Source organism: Triticum aestivum, chromosome 3B (genome assembly GCF_018294505.1).
Source record: "Triticum aestivum cultivar Chinese Spring chromosome 3B, IWGSC CS RefSeq v2.1, whole genome shotgun sequence".
Taxonomy (NCBI): Eukaryota; Viridiplantae; Streptophyta; class Magnoliopsida; order Poales; family Poaceae; genus Triticum; species Triticum aestivum.
The window spans coordinates 88,003,195-88,015,220 of NC_057801.1; the positions used below are offsets into that span (position 1 = coordinate 88,003,195).

General features: G+C 43.8%; 1 long non-coding RNA gene across 2 annotated transcripts; it reads left to right on the forward strand.

Moving 5' to 3' along the window:
• Positions 1 to 3,627: 3,627 nt before the first annotated feature.
• Positions 3,628 to 5,961, forward strand: LOC123068797 (uncharacterized). Of its 2 annotated transcripts, none has more exons than XR_006432025.1 (2): positions 3,628 to 4,418; positions 4,725 to 5,961. It is a non-coding gene; the product is annotated as an uncharacterized lncRNA (long non-coding RNA). The 2 variants fall into 2 exon arrangements; XR_006432026.1 differs by having other exon boundaries at positions 4,728 to 5,961.
• Positions 5,962 to 12,026: the final 6,065 nt, after the last annotated feature.

Here is a 12,026-nt window from a genome sequence, read left to right on the forward strand (position 1 = left end):
TACTCATCTAATGCACAGGTAAATCTCGAATAAAAGATCTAACCAGAAAGTTCAACTTAAGAACCCTAGTGGCAAAAGAATCAAAACGAAGCCACGAAGGTCAAACGGCGAGGGAAAACAACTCGGTTCTAGCAAGTTGAAACTAAGTCAAAACTTTACAGTAGCAAAACTTTGTTTAAGTTGATTAGTCGGAACGGCGGTTGCGAGATGAAACTCCAGGTGCTTGAATCACCTGATTCCGATAAACGAGCGAGAAGATAGACTAGAAAGAAAATCGGATCTGAAATCGCTATCAGAAAAATAGCGAAATAAATCCGATGAGAAAGAAAACGACGAACGGTTGAACGAACGGGCGTTCATTAACCGAGGCAAACCGGTGATCACGTTCGGTAGGACGAATGGTCCGGCGAACGCTTGCTAAACAAAACCGGAAAGAAAAACTGGCGAGAAAAACCGATCTAAAAAAACCGGAACGAAAACCGGAACGATTTACGAAAAACTGAACCGAGGAAAAAAAAAGGTGACGCGGCGCGGGGCTAGTACCTCGAAGAGGCGAGGGGCTCCGGCGGCGGCGGCGTTGGGTGGCGGCGGCGGCACTTGGCAGCGGCGGTGGCAAGCGGTGACGGCGGTGTAGGGCGGCGACGCTGGTGAGGGGCGGCGGCGCGGTGGTGGTGCTGCGCTGCTGCTGCGGAGGAGGAGAGGAGAGGTGTTGGTTTGATGTGTTGGAGGGGGGGTGCTTGGGTATTTATATTGGGGAGGGGGAGGGTTTTGCTTGGAGTAGGGGACAAGAATTAGACTAGGATTAGGAAACAAAGAGGGAAAAGATCTAGAAACAAAAACGGAATAAACGGAAGTAGGACAAAAGTCCTACTAGGATTTGTAAAAGAAAGGAAACCGGGGCGGCTCCCTGGCTCCCTGGCTTGGTGGCGCTAGAGATGGCCTCGGCCTCCTGGCCGGCCGGCTGGCTTGGCGGCTTGGGCCTTTGGCCCAAGGCACTGCGGCTCTTTTTTTTTAAATCGGTTTCGTGCGTAGAAAAAAATAGAGAAAAAAATCTAAACGAACTCCAAAATTAATAAAGTAAATTTTCCCCGACTCCTAAAAATGAGTCGAACAAAATGAACTTTTACTCGGGGCCTAAAATGCAATTTTTTTAAAACACGCATTTTTCCCTAAGGCAATAAACTCCGAGAAAAATCCAAAATTTGATTTATTTATTGAATCTTCATTTTTCCTAAATTTTAGGAAAGTCATATTATTCCCTCTCTTATTTTTGATATTGGAAAAATATTTGAAGATAAAATAAATAAATCCAATGATCCTCTTTTCATAGTTTTGAGAGAACTCAAATACAAAAATTTCGAAATCTCCAACTCTCTCCGAGGGTCCTTGAGTTGCGTGAAATTTCTAGGATCAACAAATGCAAGAAAATATGATATGCATGATGATCTAATGTATAACATTCCAAATTGAAAATTTGGGATGTTATAAACCTACCCCCCTTAAGATGAATCTCGCCCTCGAGATTCGGGTTGACTAGAAAATAGGTGAGGGTGGTCCTTGAGCAAATCTTCTTCTCTCTCCCAGGTGGCTTCATCCTCAGTGTGGTGGCTCCACTGAACCTTGCAAAACTTGATAACCTTGCTGCGAGTAACTCTGCTGGCATATTCGAGAATCCTGACTGGTTTCTCCTCATATGTTAAATCATCCTTCAAATGAATTGCTTCAAATGGCACTGTATCTCTTAGCGGTACTTCCGCCATCTCGGCGTGACATCTCTTCAGCTGGGAAACATGGAATACGTCATGAACTCCTGACAGTCCTTCTGGTAATTCCAACTTATAAGCAACTTCTCCCATGCGCTGCAAAATCCTATATGGTCCAACGAAATGTGGTCCTAACTTTCCTTTAACTCCAAAACGCTTTAACTCCTCGAAGTGGGGATACTCTAAGATAAACTCTGTCTCCAACTTCATATTCTATCGCTTTGCGTTTTGAATCCGCATAGCTTTTCTGTCTGGACTGGGCTACCTTGAGCCTGTCGCGAATCAACTTAACTTTCTGTTCAGACTCCTTAATCAAATCTGGTCCAAACAACTGACGGTCTCCAACTTCGTCCCATGACAACGGTGTCCTGCACCTCCTTCCGTATAAAGCTTCGAAAGGTGCCATCTTCAAGCTGGTTTGGTAACTGTTGTTATAAGAAAACTCTGCATATGGCAAGTTATCGTCCCAACTAGATCCATAATCTAGGGCACAAGCTCTCAACATATCCTCCAAAATCTGATTGACTCTCTCAGTCTGTCCATCTGTCTGTGGGTGAAACGCTGTACTGAACTCCAGCCTGGTTCCTAACGTTTCATGCAACTGATTCCAAAACTTTGAGGTAAATTGAGTTCCTCTATCTGATACGATACTCCTCGGAACTCCGTGCAAACACACAATTCTGGTCATGTATATCTTTGCCAACTTAGCACTGCTATAGGTAGTCTTAACTGGAATGAAATGCGCTACCTTCATCAAGCGGTCGACTATAACCCAAATCGAATCATAGCCTGAACGAGTCTTTGGAAAACCCGTGATGAAATCCATGCCTAGTTTATCCCACTTCCATTCGGGTATCGGCAATGGCTGCAACAATCCTGCTGGCTCACTACAAGAAAATTGAGATACTGTGACGAAAATCCTCGTGACGGTGGTTGACAACGTCACATATGTATCTAATGTGTGACAGTTTAGAGGTCGTGTCACTGATTTTAGTAAATCAGTGACGCTTAATGTCATTGAATCGACTCGAACGCTGAGCACCACCTAGGTACCAATTTCTATGAAGTTTTGGTAATTTTCATGACGAACCTGCTACAGTCACGGACTATGCTTCGGTATTTATCTATGGCGTCCACACGTAGGACCCATGAGAATTTCTTTACGGCGTATGGAGCAATGTAAATATTTTCTGAGTGTAATATAAATAAGTAGTGGCCAAAAAAGAAGCTCATTGGTTGCGCCAGTGAGCTGATGGGTATGGCAAACAAAAAAAGTACTCCCTCCCACATGGTTTTTCTTGTAGGGATTTCCAACAAGAGAGAGTTCACACGTTGATCTAAACTATGCGAATATATCTTTATCATGTCATTGTACTACACGACCTACGGTAGGAATATTTCGGAGGTGAAAATTTTATCTGCTGGTATTTTTCGCTATTCTAGCACAACAAATATTTGTATTTATGTCTAACCCACATGTAGAGCAGACTTTTTTTCCCAATGTTTCATAATTTTTTGATCAGATTATACGCGTACATGGTATGTTTTTCCGAAAAGAAAGATCCCCTGGTCCCTGGAAAAAAGAAGATCCCCTGGTGCCTTTTTACTCTTTATATTAGCAGATTATACACAAATATGGTACGTGCCTTTCTAATTTTTCTGATCATATTATAGACGTTCATGGTATGTGTCAAACCCTCATTTTTTTACCCCTAAAAAATCCCCACATTTTTTTGACGTGAGCGTGTCAAACCTACGATTTTTTCTAGTTTAAGCATATAATTTATTTGCCCCTGCGTGCAAAGAATTAAAATTTTAAGTTAATTAGGCTGGGTGGCAAAATTTCGGAACGAAGCCCATTTAACTACCCACAGTTCCACACTAATCCCCATTATCTCATCTCGCGTCGCCCCGATCCAATCTTGCGCTGTCTCCTTCCTTTCCCCGTCTCGATCCAATCTGCTCGCATCCCCTCCGCCGCTCCTCTCCAGCAGCCCCCACGCTCCCACTCCCGCCCCGTCCACCTCCGCCGCCCCATCATCGATGCAACAACCACCGCCACCGCTGCCATCGAGGCCCCGGAGGAAGCCGTTGCAGCACCGGTGGTGGAAGAGGCGCCGCCGACGCCGCCGACGCCGCAGGCAGCCGCGCTCGGTAGGAGCAGCCTCTGCACGGGAGAATTCTCCACATGATCTGGTGACGCAAGCCGTCGACCCACCTGAAGAACTCCGTGTCGTGCGGCTGCTCTTCTGGACGCTCTCGGCGCTGCTCGTCCATGGCGTGATCTCCGCTGCCGCTGCCTCCAACCACGCCGACCTCTTGCTCCAGTTCTTCCAGTTGGCTTATAGCTGGGTGGGTTCTGGGCTTCTGGCCGGAGCCAGCCACCGTGGCGTTCCTCTACCACGCCCGCTGCATCCTCCTCGAGACCATGCCGCCCTTCTCTGTTTCCTTGATGAGGCCACGGTCGCAGGCATTTTGGGGCGCTGCTCCCATCCAAATGCTTTGTTGTGGCGCTCCTCCTCTCATTCTCTCCATTTAAATCTTTGAGCAGGAAATCAATGGCGCTTTCTCGCTGTGCAGGAGTGGACATGTTCAGCGCGTGTGGGATTTCTCAAGTTCAAAGCTGACATCGTCGATGAGAAGACTGAACGCAAGGTGAGCAAAATGTTTCTTGCTGTAGTTTTGACGTGTTTACTCATGCTTCTATTATTATGTGTATACTTTGGAGATAATGACTAACGTTGGCACCTGCAGCTTATCTACACTTAGATAGCAATTGATGTTTTTCAACTGAAATATGCAATCGCTAGGAGTTTTATACTTCTATTTTTCAATTACATGAGTGCAGCAAGCATGAGTACTGAGTAGGGCGGACTATTGGGGATATGATAGGCAAACAATTTGCTAACACAGAACATATATCTGAACAGTGATAGCCTGATTAGCTGATATCTTTTTTAGCAGGCTGAAGGTGGAGGAGGGCGTGGACGGGATTTGGTCCCGGCATTGCACTCGGAGATGCTCTAATATTTAAGGAGTCCTTGTTTCTTATATTATTATTTTATCACATTGCCATCAAATTAAAATGCTTGTTTGAGTAAATAGCACATAATGTACTAGTAACTCTTTGCTACTACCATTATTGGCAAGTTTTTGTAAGTAATCTTTCTAGTCAAGCACTTGTTTATCATCTATAGTAATCTTAAGTTTTGCCATTTTTCTCTTCTGGATTTTCTCATCTTGTTTTCATAGGCTTGCTGGCTGCGTCTTCTATTTTACTTGGTACACTTGTTAGACCCCAAAGCGTTGAAATCTTCATTTTTTGTTAATACAATATTTAATGAGTACTACGTTACAGAATCTATTTTGTTAATTTTTACCATCAATGCAAAGACAAACATGTATTTGCATGCTAATTTTGCTACTTTATTAAATTCATGTCTGTTTTAGAAAGTACAGATGCGCATGAAAAATTGTTGCATTGTCTAAGGTCCAATTCCAAACGAGTTGAAGCAGAATTCATTTTGTTAGTTTTATGACACAGGCTAGTAAGTATTTTGCAATTCATTTAGTTCCACTCTTTTTCATCTTGTAGGTTTAGGTACTACAAGCATGCCACTAGCTCGGGAGAGTGAGAGGGAAAGGAGGGCATTCCTCGCGGAACATAAATGCATAGGTTGTGTGTATGCTAAGCTAAGGGGGGCATTGATTACATGTACTTTAACCATTATACCTCTAGCTCTAGGTTATGCATGTTATCTTGTCAGTTTTCATCTCATTATGATGCAACGTTGTTGTGTTTGTCATTTATAGGCATCGGGAGGAGTTAGCCGCAAGACCTGAAGCACAAGAGAGAGCATTTGAAGCGATACAAAAGAAGCATCAAGAAGAATTGGAAGCTCTAAAGAAGATCCAACAAGAGAAGAATGAAGCCTGGCAAAGAAGCAAAAGGAGACGTATAATCTGCTTGATTTTCTCTTGAGGGATCAAGCAACTCTGTAGTCCCAATCCAAACTAGATGGTTCATGAAAGCCATCCTTACATTGCAATTGTCAGGACAACATCTGTGGTCTTTACAACTATTTTCATCTTGTCTATTGTCTGTCAAACTTGAGTCAGTTTTTTACCCTCATTTTTGTTTACAGAATGATTTGGCTGAGACGATTTCATATATAATACGATTTGTCTTTCATATCAATTTATGATGTGATTTTTCTCTACAACTATTTTATATAATCTGATGTGATGTGAAGTAAATACTTTTTTCATCGCAATTTAGATTTGAGGGAAAGTAAATATATTTTGATGATGTCATCCATATCCATAATAAAAGTAGTGGCACTAGTAGTGGGATAGCAGCTCGGGTGTTGATGTGGCATAACGTTAGTGACATTGCCTTGTCATCGAATATGGTACAATATGGCATATTTTCTCCTGGCATGTGACATTAATTGACTGTCATGGAAATAGCAAGTCGATGACGTTCTATATAACGTCACCGAAGGTCCCAATTTCGATGACGTTTTTGCGCATGCGCCGTCACTAGGAGTAATCTGTGACGGGGATTCCGTGACGATGCTTGTGACGCCCATAAATTGTCACTCGGGGTAATTTGTGACATTATTAGCTATTCGATGACATATTTTATCTCGTCATAGTAGGCCCTATCTCTTGTAGTGGCTTCTGATGTTCTACCTTCACTCTCTGACATACATCACAAACTGCTACATACTCCGCGATATCCTTCTTCATTCCGGTCCACCAGAACGTTTCCTTCAAATCCAAATACATCTTGGTATTTCCTGGGCGAATCGAATAGGGTGAATCATGTGCCTCTTGCAGAATCAACTTCCTGATCTCCGGGTCATTTGGCACGTAAATACGGTCCTCAAACCATATGGTATCGTGCTCATCCTCACGAAATCCCTTTGCTTTTCCTTCGCTCATTTTCTTCTTTATATCCGCAATCTCTTTGTCATTTTTCTGAGCTTCTCTGATTTTATCCATCAAGGTAGAGTGAATTTCCAATGCTGCTACGTAGCCTCTCGGAACTATTTCCAAACATAGCTCACGAAGATCTTCTGCTAACTCCTTTGGTATTTCTCCCGTCAATAGCGTATTGACATGGCTCTTGTGGCTCAATGCGTCAGCTACTACATTAGCCTTTCCGGGATGATAATGCAATCTCATATCATAGTCCTTGATGAGTTCCAACCATCTCCTCTGTCTAAGGTTTAACTCTTTCTGCGTGAAAATGTACTTCAAACTCTTGTGATCTGTGTATACCTCACAATGATTTCCAATGAGGAAATGTCTCCATGTCTTCAATGCATGCACTACGATTGCTAACTCCAAATCATGTGTGGCATAATTTAACTCATGGGGTTTCAGTTGTCGTGAAGCATACGAAACAACTCTTCCTTCCTGCATAAGCACTGCTCCAAGTCCTCGACGTGAAGCGTCGCAATACACCTCATAATCCTTGGTCTGATCTGGCAAAATTAGCACTGGTGAGGTAACCAATCTTTTCTTCAACTCCTGAAAACTCGCCTCACAGTCCTCAGTCCATATGAACTTGGTATCCTTCTCCAACAACTCCGTCATAGGCTTTGCAATCCTTGAGAAATTCTCAATGAATCTCTGGTAGTATCCTGCGAGTCCAAGAAAACTCCGGATCTCTCCAACTGTCGTTGGTGCTTCCCAATTGGTTACGGTCTCAACCTTTGTGGGGTCAACTGCTATACCTTCTCCGGATATAACGTGTCCAAGAAATCCAACTTCCTTTAGCAAAAACTCACATTTGCTGAACTTGGCATATAACTGATGTTCCCTTAGCTTCTCCAAAACCAATCGCAAATGTTCCTTATGTTCCTCTTCATTCTTCGAGAAAACCAAAATATCATCAATGAACACCACGACGAACTTATCCAAAAAATCCATAAACACTTTGTTCATCAGGTTCATGAAATAGGCCGGTGCGTTAGTCAGTCCAAATGACATAACGGTGTACTCATACAGTCCATATCTTGTGGTGAACGCTGTCTTAGGTATGTCCTGCTCTCGAATCTTCAATTGATGGTACCCTGATCGCAAATCGATCTTGGAAAATACTTTAGCTCCTTGCAAACGATCAAACAGATCATTTATCATTGGTAGTGGGTACTTGTTCTTGATTGTTACTGCATTCAATCCACGATAATCAACAACCATCCTTAACAATCCATCCTTCTTCTCCACTAACAGTACGGGTGATCCCCAAGGCGAAGAACTTGGGCGTATATAACCTTTATCCAACAGCTCCTTAATCTGCTTCTTGATTTCCGCCAAATCCTGTGCGGGCATCCTGTATGGTCGCTTCAATATCGGGCCTGTTCCTGGCAATAGCTCAATCAAAAACTCAATGTCTCTATCCGGTGGCATTCCTGGCAATTCCTCAGGAAATACATCAGGATAATCCTTCACTACTGGCACCTCTTCCTGCACAACTCTTGATAGGCAATTTACATGAGCTCTCCTCGGCTCATGCCGTGATACATACTTAATCCTTCTTCCTTCTGGCGTTGTGAGCAAAATCGTCTTACTTGCGCAATCGATGTTTCCTCCATACATCGACAGCCAATCCATACCTAGAATCACATCCAATCCTTGGGATTCCAGAACGATCAAATCCGTCGGAAACACATGTCTTCCTATACTCAATGGCACTTGAAAACATTCTTGTCTGGCCATATACTCCGCTCCTGGTGAGCTTACTAGCATAGGGGTTTTAAGAATTTGAGTAGACAGACTATACTTCTCTACAAATCCCCTTGATATGTACGAATGCGATGCACCAGTATCGAAAAGAACAAGTGCAGTAAATGACTTAACCAAAAACTTACCGATTACTGCATCGGGCTGAGCTTCAACCTCCTCCACATCAATGTGGTTCACCTGTCCCCTGTTGAAAGGGTTTGGCTTCTTTCCAGAGCTTCCATTTCCACCTTGGCCTTCGGGACAGTCACTTGCATAATGTCCGGTCTTGGAACACTTGTAACAGGTGACATGGCTCAAGTCTTTCTTGGCTAGGGTTGTTGGTGGGGTCCGGTTCTGGCCGTTGCTTCCTCCATTCCCATTACCATTCTTGTGGCCATTATGGTTGTGCGAACTACTTCCTCCATGGGTATGCTGAAACTGCACTCCCTGTTTAGGGGTATAACGGGGCTTCTGCTGGGCTCCAGAGTTAAACTTCCCCTGCCCATACTTCCTCTTGCGATTCTCAATCTGCTGCTGCTTTCCTTCAATCATGAGGGCACGGTCTACCAACTCCTGGTAGTTATTGAATCTTGCTACCATCAACTGCAGGCTTAACTCATCATTTAGTCCTTCCAGAAACTTCTCCTGCTTAGCTGCGTCTGTAGCAACGTCATCTGGGGCATAACGTGCTAACTTACTAAAATCATCCACATACTGGCCAACAGTCCTTCCTCCTTGGCGTAAGTTGTGAAACTCACGCTTCTTCATGGCCATAGCTCCTGCTGAAACATGGGCAGTGCGGAAAGCTTGCTGAAACTGATCCATGTGATAGTGTCTACAGGGTAAGTGGCTGTGAAATTCTCCCACCATGCTGCTGCGGGTCCGTCAAGCTGATGTGCAGCAAACTTCACCTTCTCACCATCTGTGCATCCTGCAGTGGTCAACTCCCTTCCTATCTTGCGGAGCCAATCATCTGCTACAATCGGCTCGGTGCTACTAGAATACACCGGTGGATGTAGCCTAAGGAAATGAGTCAAGTGATCCCCAGGTGGTGGTGGTGGTGGGTTGTTGTTGTGGTTGCCTTGGTTCTGTACCAATGTCTGAATCAAAGTATTCTGCTGCTGAATCAACTGGGTGATCTCTGGCGGAAAACAAACTCGGGGTCGCGTCTCGGAGGCATCTGAAGGGTTTAGAAAAGACGAGAAATTAAGAAAAGAGTGGGGTCTAGGGGAAAACACTACCCGAATGCTCATGAGACCATTGCACACAAAATCACTTCATTCATTCAATCAAAGGGCATGCAACGGTCTAACTATCGCAAAGGTGCGTGTACTATAATGTTTACATGGAGGGGAATACTACTAATATGTGGGGGTCATCTATTAATTTGAACCAGTGGAAGACGCCATGATGTCTGCTCCAGCTTCGTCTTCAAAGTCGGGCTCGCTTGGGTCCGAATCGGTGTCGTTGATGATGATGTAGTTGCTCGGACAGTCGACGTACTTGTCTTCATTCTTGAGCTCCAATTTCTTCTTGAGTTCTTCAAGCTCATACTTAAGATCGTTATTGTGCCTTATGACAGCTACGATCTCGTCCATGTAGTCCTTGCATAGAGTCTTCATCTCTCCTTCAAGTTCGATGATCCTTCCCTTTGCATTCTTCAACTCTATCATATCATTGCACATCTGGTTCTCCTGGCGTCGAATGTGTTGGTTTAATTCCTGGATGAAAGCTGCAATGGATCTGTCCTTCTTGGTGCTGACTATCTCCCATTGTTCATTCCGGCGTCCGCAAATCTGGTAGATAGTGTCCTTGAGGTCTTCTTGATAAACTTCTCCAATGCGTCCCATGGTGATATGAGCTGCCATGCTCTTTCCCAGACTCCAGGTTGGTGCACTGAAAACACTATCTATGGGCTTGGTGATTGGGGCGAATGTCCTTCTCGGAACATGGGCTTGAATCTTCCAGCGCTCCTCTTCAGGCAGAGTGGCGTTGAAAGTCCCGGTGAAGCTTGGTAGTCCAATGTTCAGGTACCTGGTGACTTCCTTCAAATGAAATCCAAATGGTGTACCTTCATCTGGTTGAGCGTACTTGATCTTTGCATCCGTCATCCTAAAGAGTAGAAAAGATGAGGAGTTAGAAAATGAGAAGAGTATAGTGATCTATGGCTTTAACTTAGTGGTCGTGTCCTACCGTCAGCGTGTGCTCTGATACCATCTCTGTAGCGACCCGACCCGAATGGATCAAGTCTCTGTGCTCCGATGTCATCCCTGGATCAGTAATGCTGACACCACACAGTACTTCGAAGGATTTATAGCAGAGTAGCAATCACACACTTATTACATCGTTTGTCCAGAAGAGGACTTATTACAGTAATCATGGCTTAAGGCCATCTAATAACGATAACAGCAGAAGACTTGGAAGATAAGTGAGTCCATCAACTCCAACGGCATCACTGAGTATAGAACCACGACCTAAAAGCACCTTATTCGTCGTCTGAAAAGTCTGCAACATGAAAAGTTGCAGCCCGAAAACGGGTCAGCACATGGAATATGCTGGCAATGTAACACATAGAGAGAGGTAATGAGTATTGGCTATACTACATGCATATTTGGCTGGTGGAAAAGCTCTATGGTTACAATTTTTGCATAAAGCCAGTTTTTTCCTACTTCAAAGGAATAAATTTATTTAACTATCATGGTGGTTGTTAAACATTGAGAATGGTTGACATCATTCTCAATCCCAATTAGAAGTACTCATTTAAAACCCAACAATATTAATTAGAAGTAACATGTTGAGATTCAACAGGATAATCCAAGTACTAGATACTCAAGACGTCCATAACCGGGGACACGACTAATCATGATTAGTTTGTACACTCTGCAGAGGTTTGCGCACTTTTCCCCACAAGGCTCGATCGCCTCCGTTTGGTTTCTCGCACTACATGGTGTTTAAGAAACGGATGATCGAGACATAGTCTTTCAGAAGCGCTAGCACCTTACGATGGGTGGACCGGTACACCTACATCCCCTACATCTGCTAGTCCACCACTATAAGAGTTCGCACGACTTAGTCAACTATGCCAGAGCCCATAATGGCTTGTGGCTGCACACGTAAGTTACTAGTATGAATTATCTTATGATCCCTTTGAGCCTGGGTGGCGGTCCATAGGAAAATCACACGGTACCCCGGGATTTCCAAAAAAAAAACAGGCAAGTCCTGGTAACTCCAGGTGCCTCAATCCACCCAGATGTGTATTTAAGTTGCCACCTTAGATAAACCATTAATAACAATCTCACATCTGTCATGGAGTAATAAGCAAACGTAGAAGTAACTCCCAAAGGTTTCATAAGTAATACAGGTAATAGGTACTACCTCATCTACTTCCCATCCCACAATTTAATTAGATCCTAATCATGCAATGTTTGAGGATAGATCTAATGCACAAAAACTGGGTAGTAGAAAAAGGTATGATCAAGTGTTACTTGCCTTGCTGACGATCCGCGAAACATAGAGACTCGAAGTAAC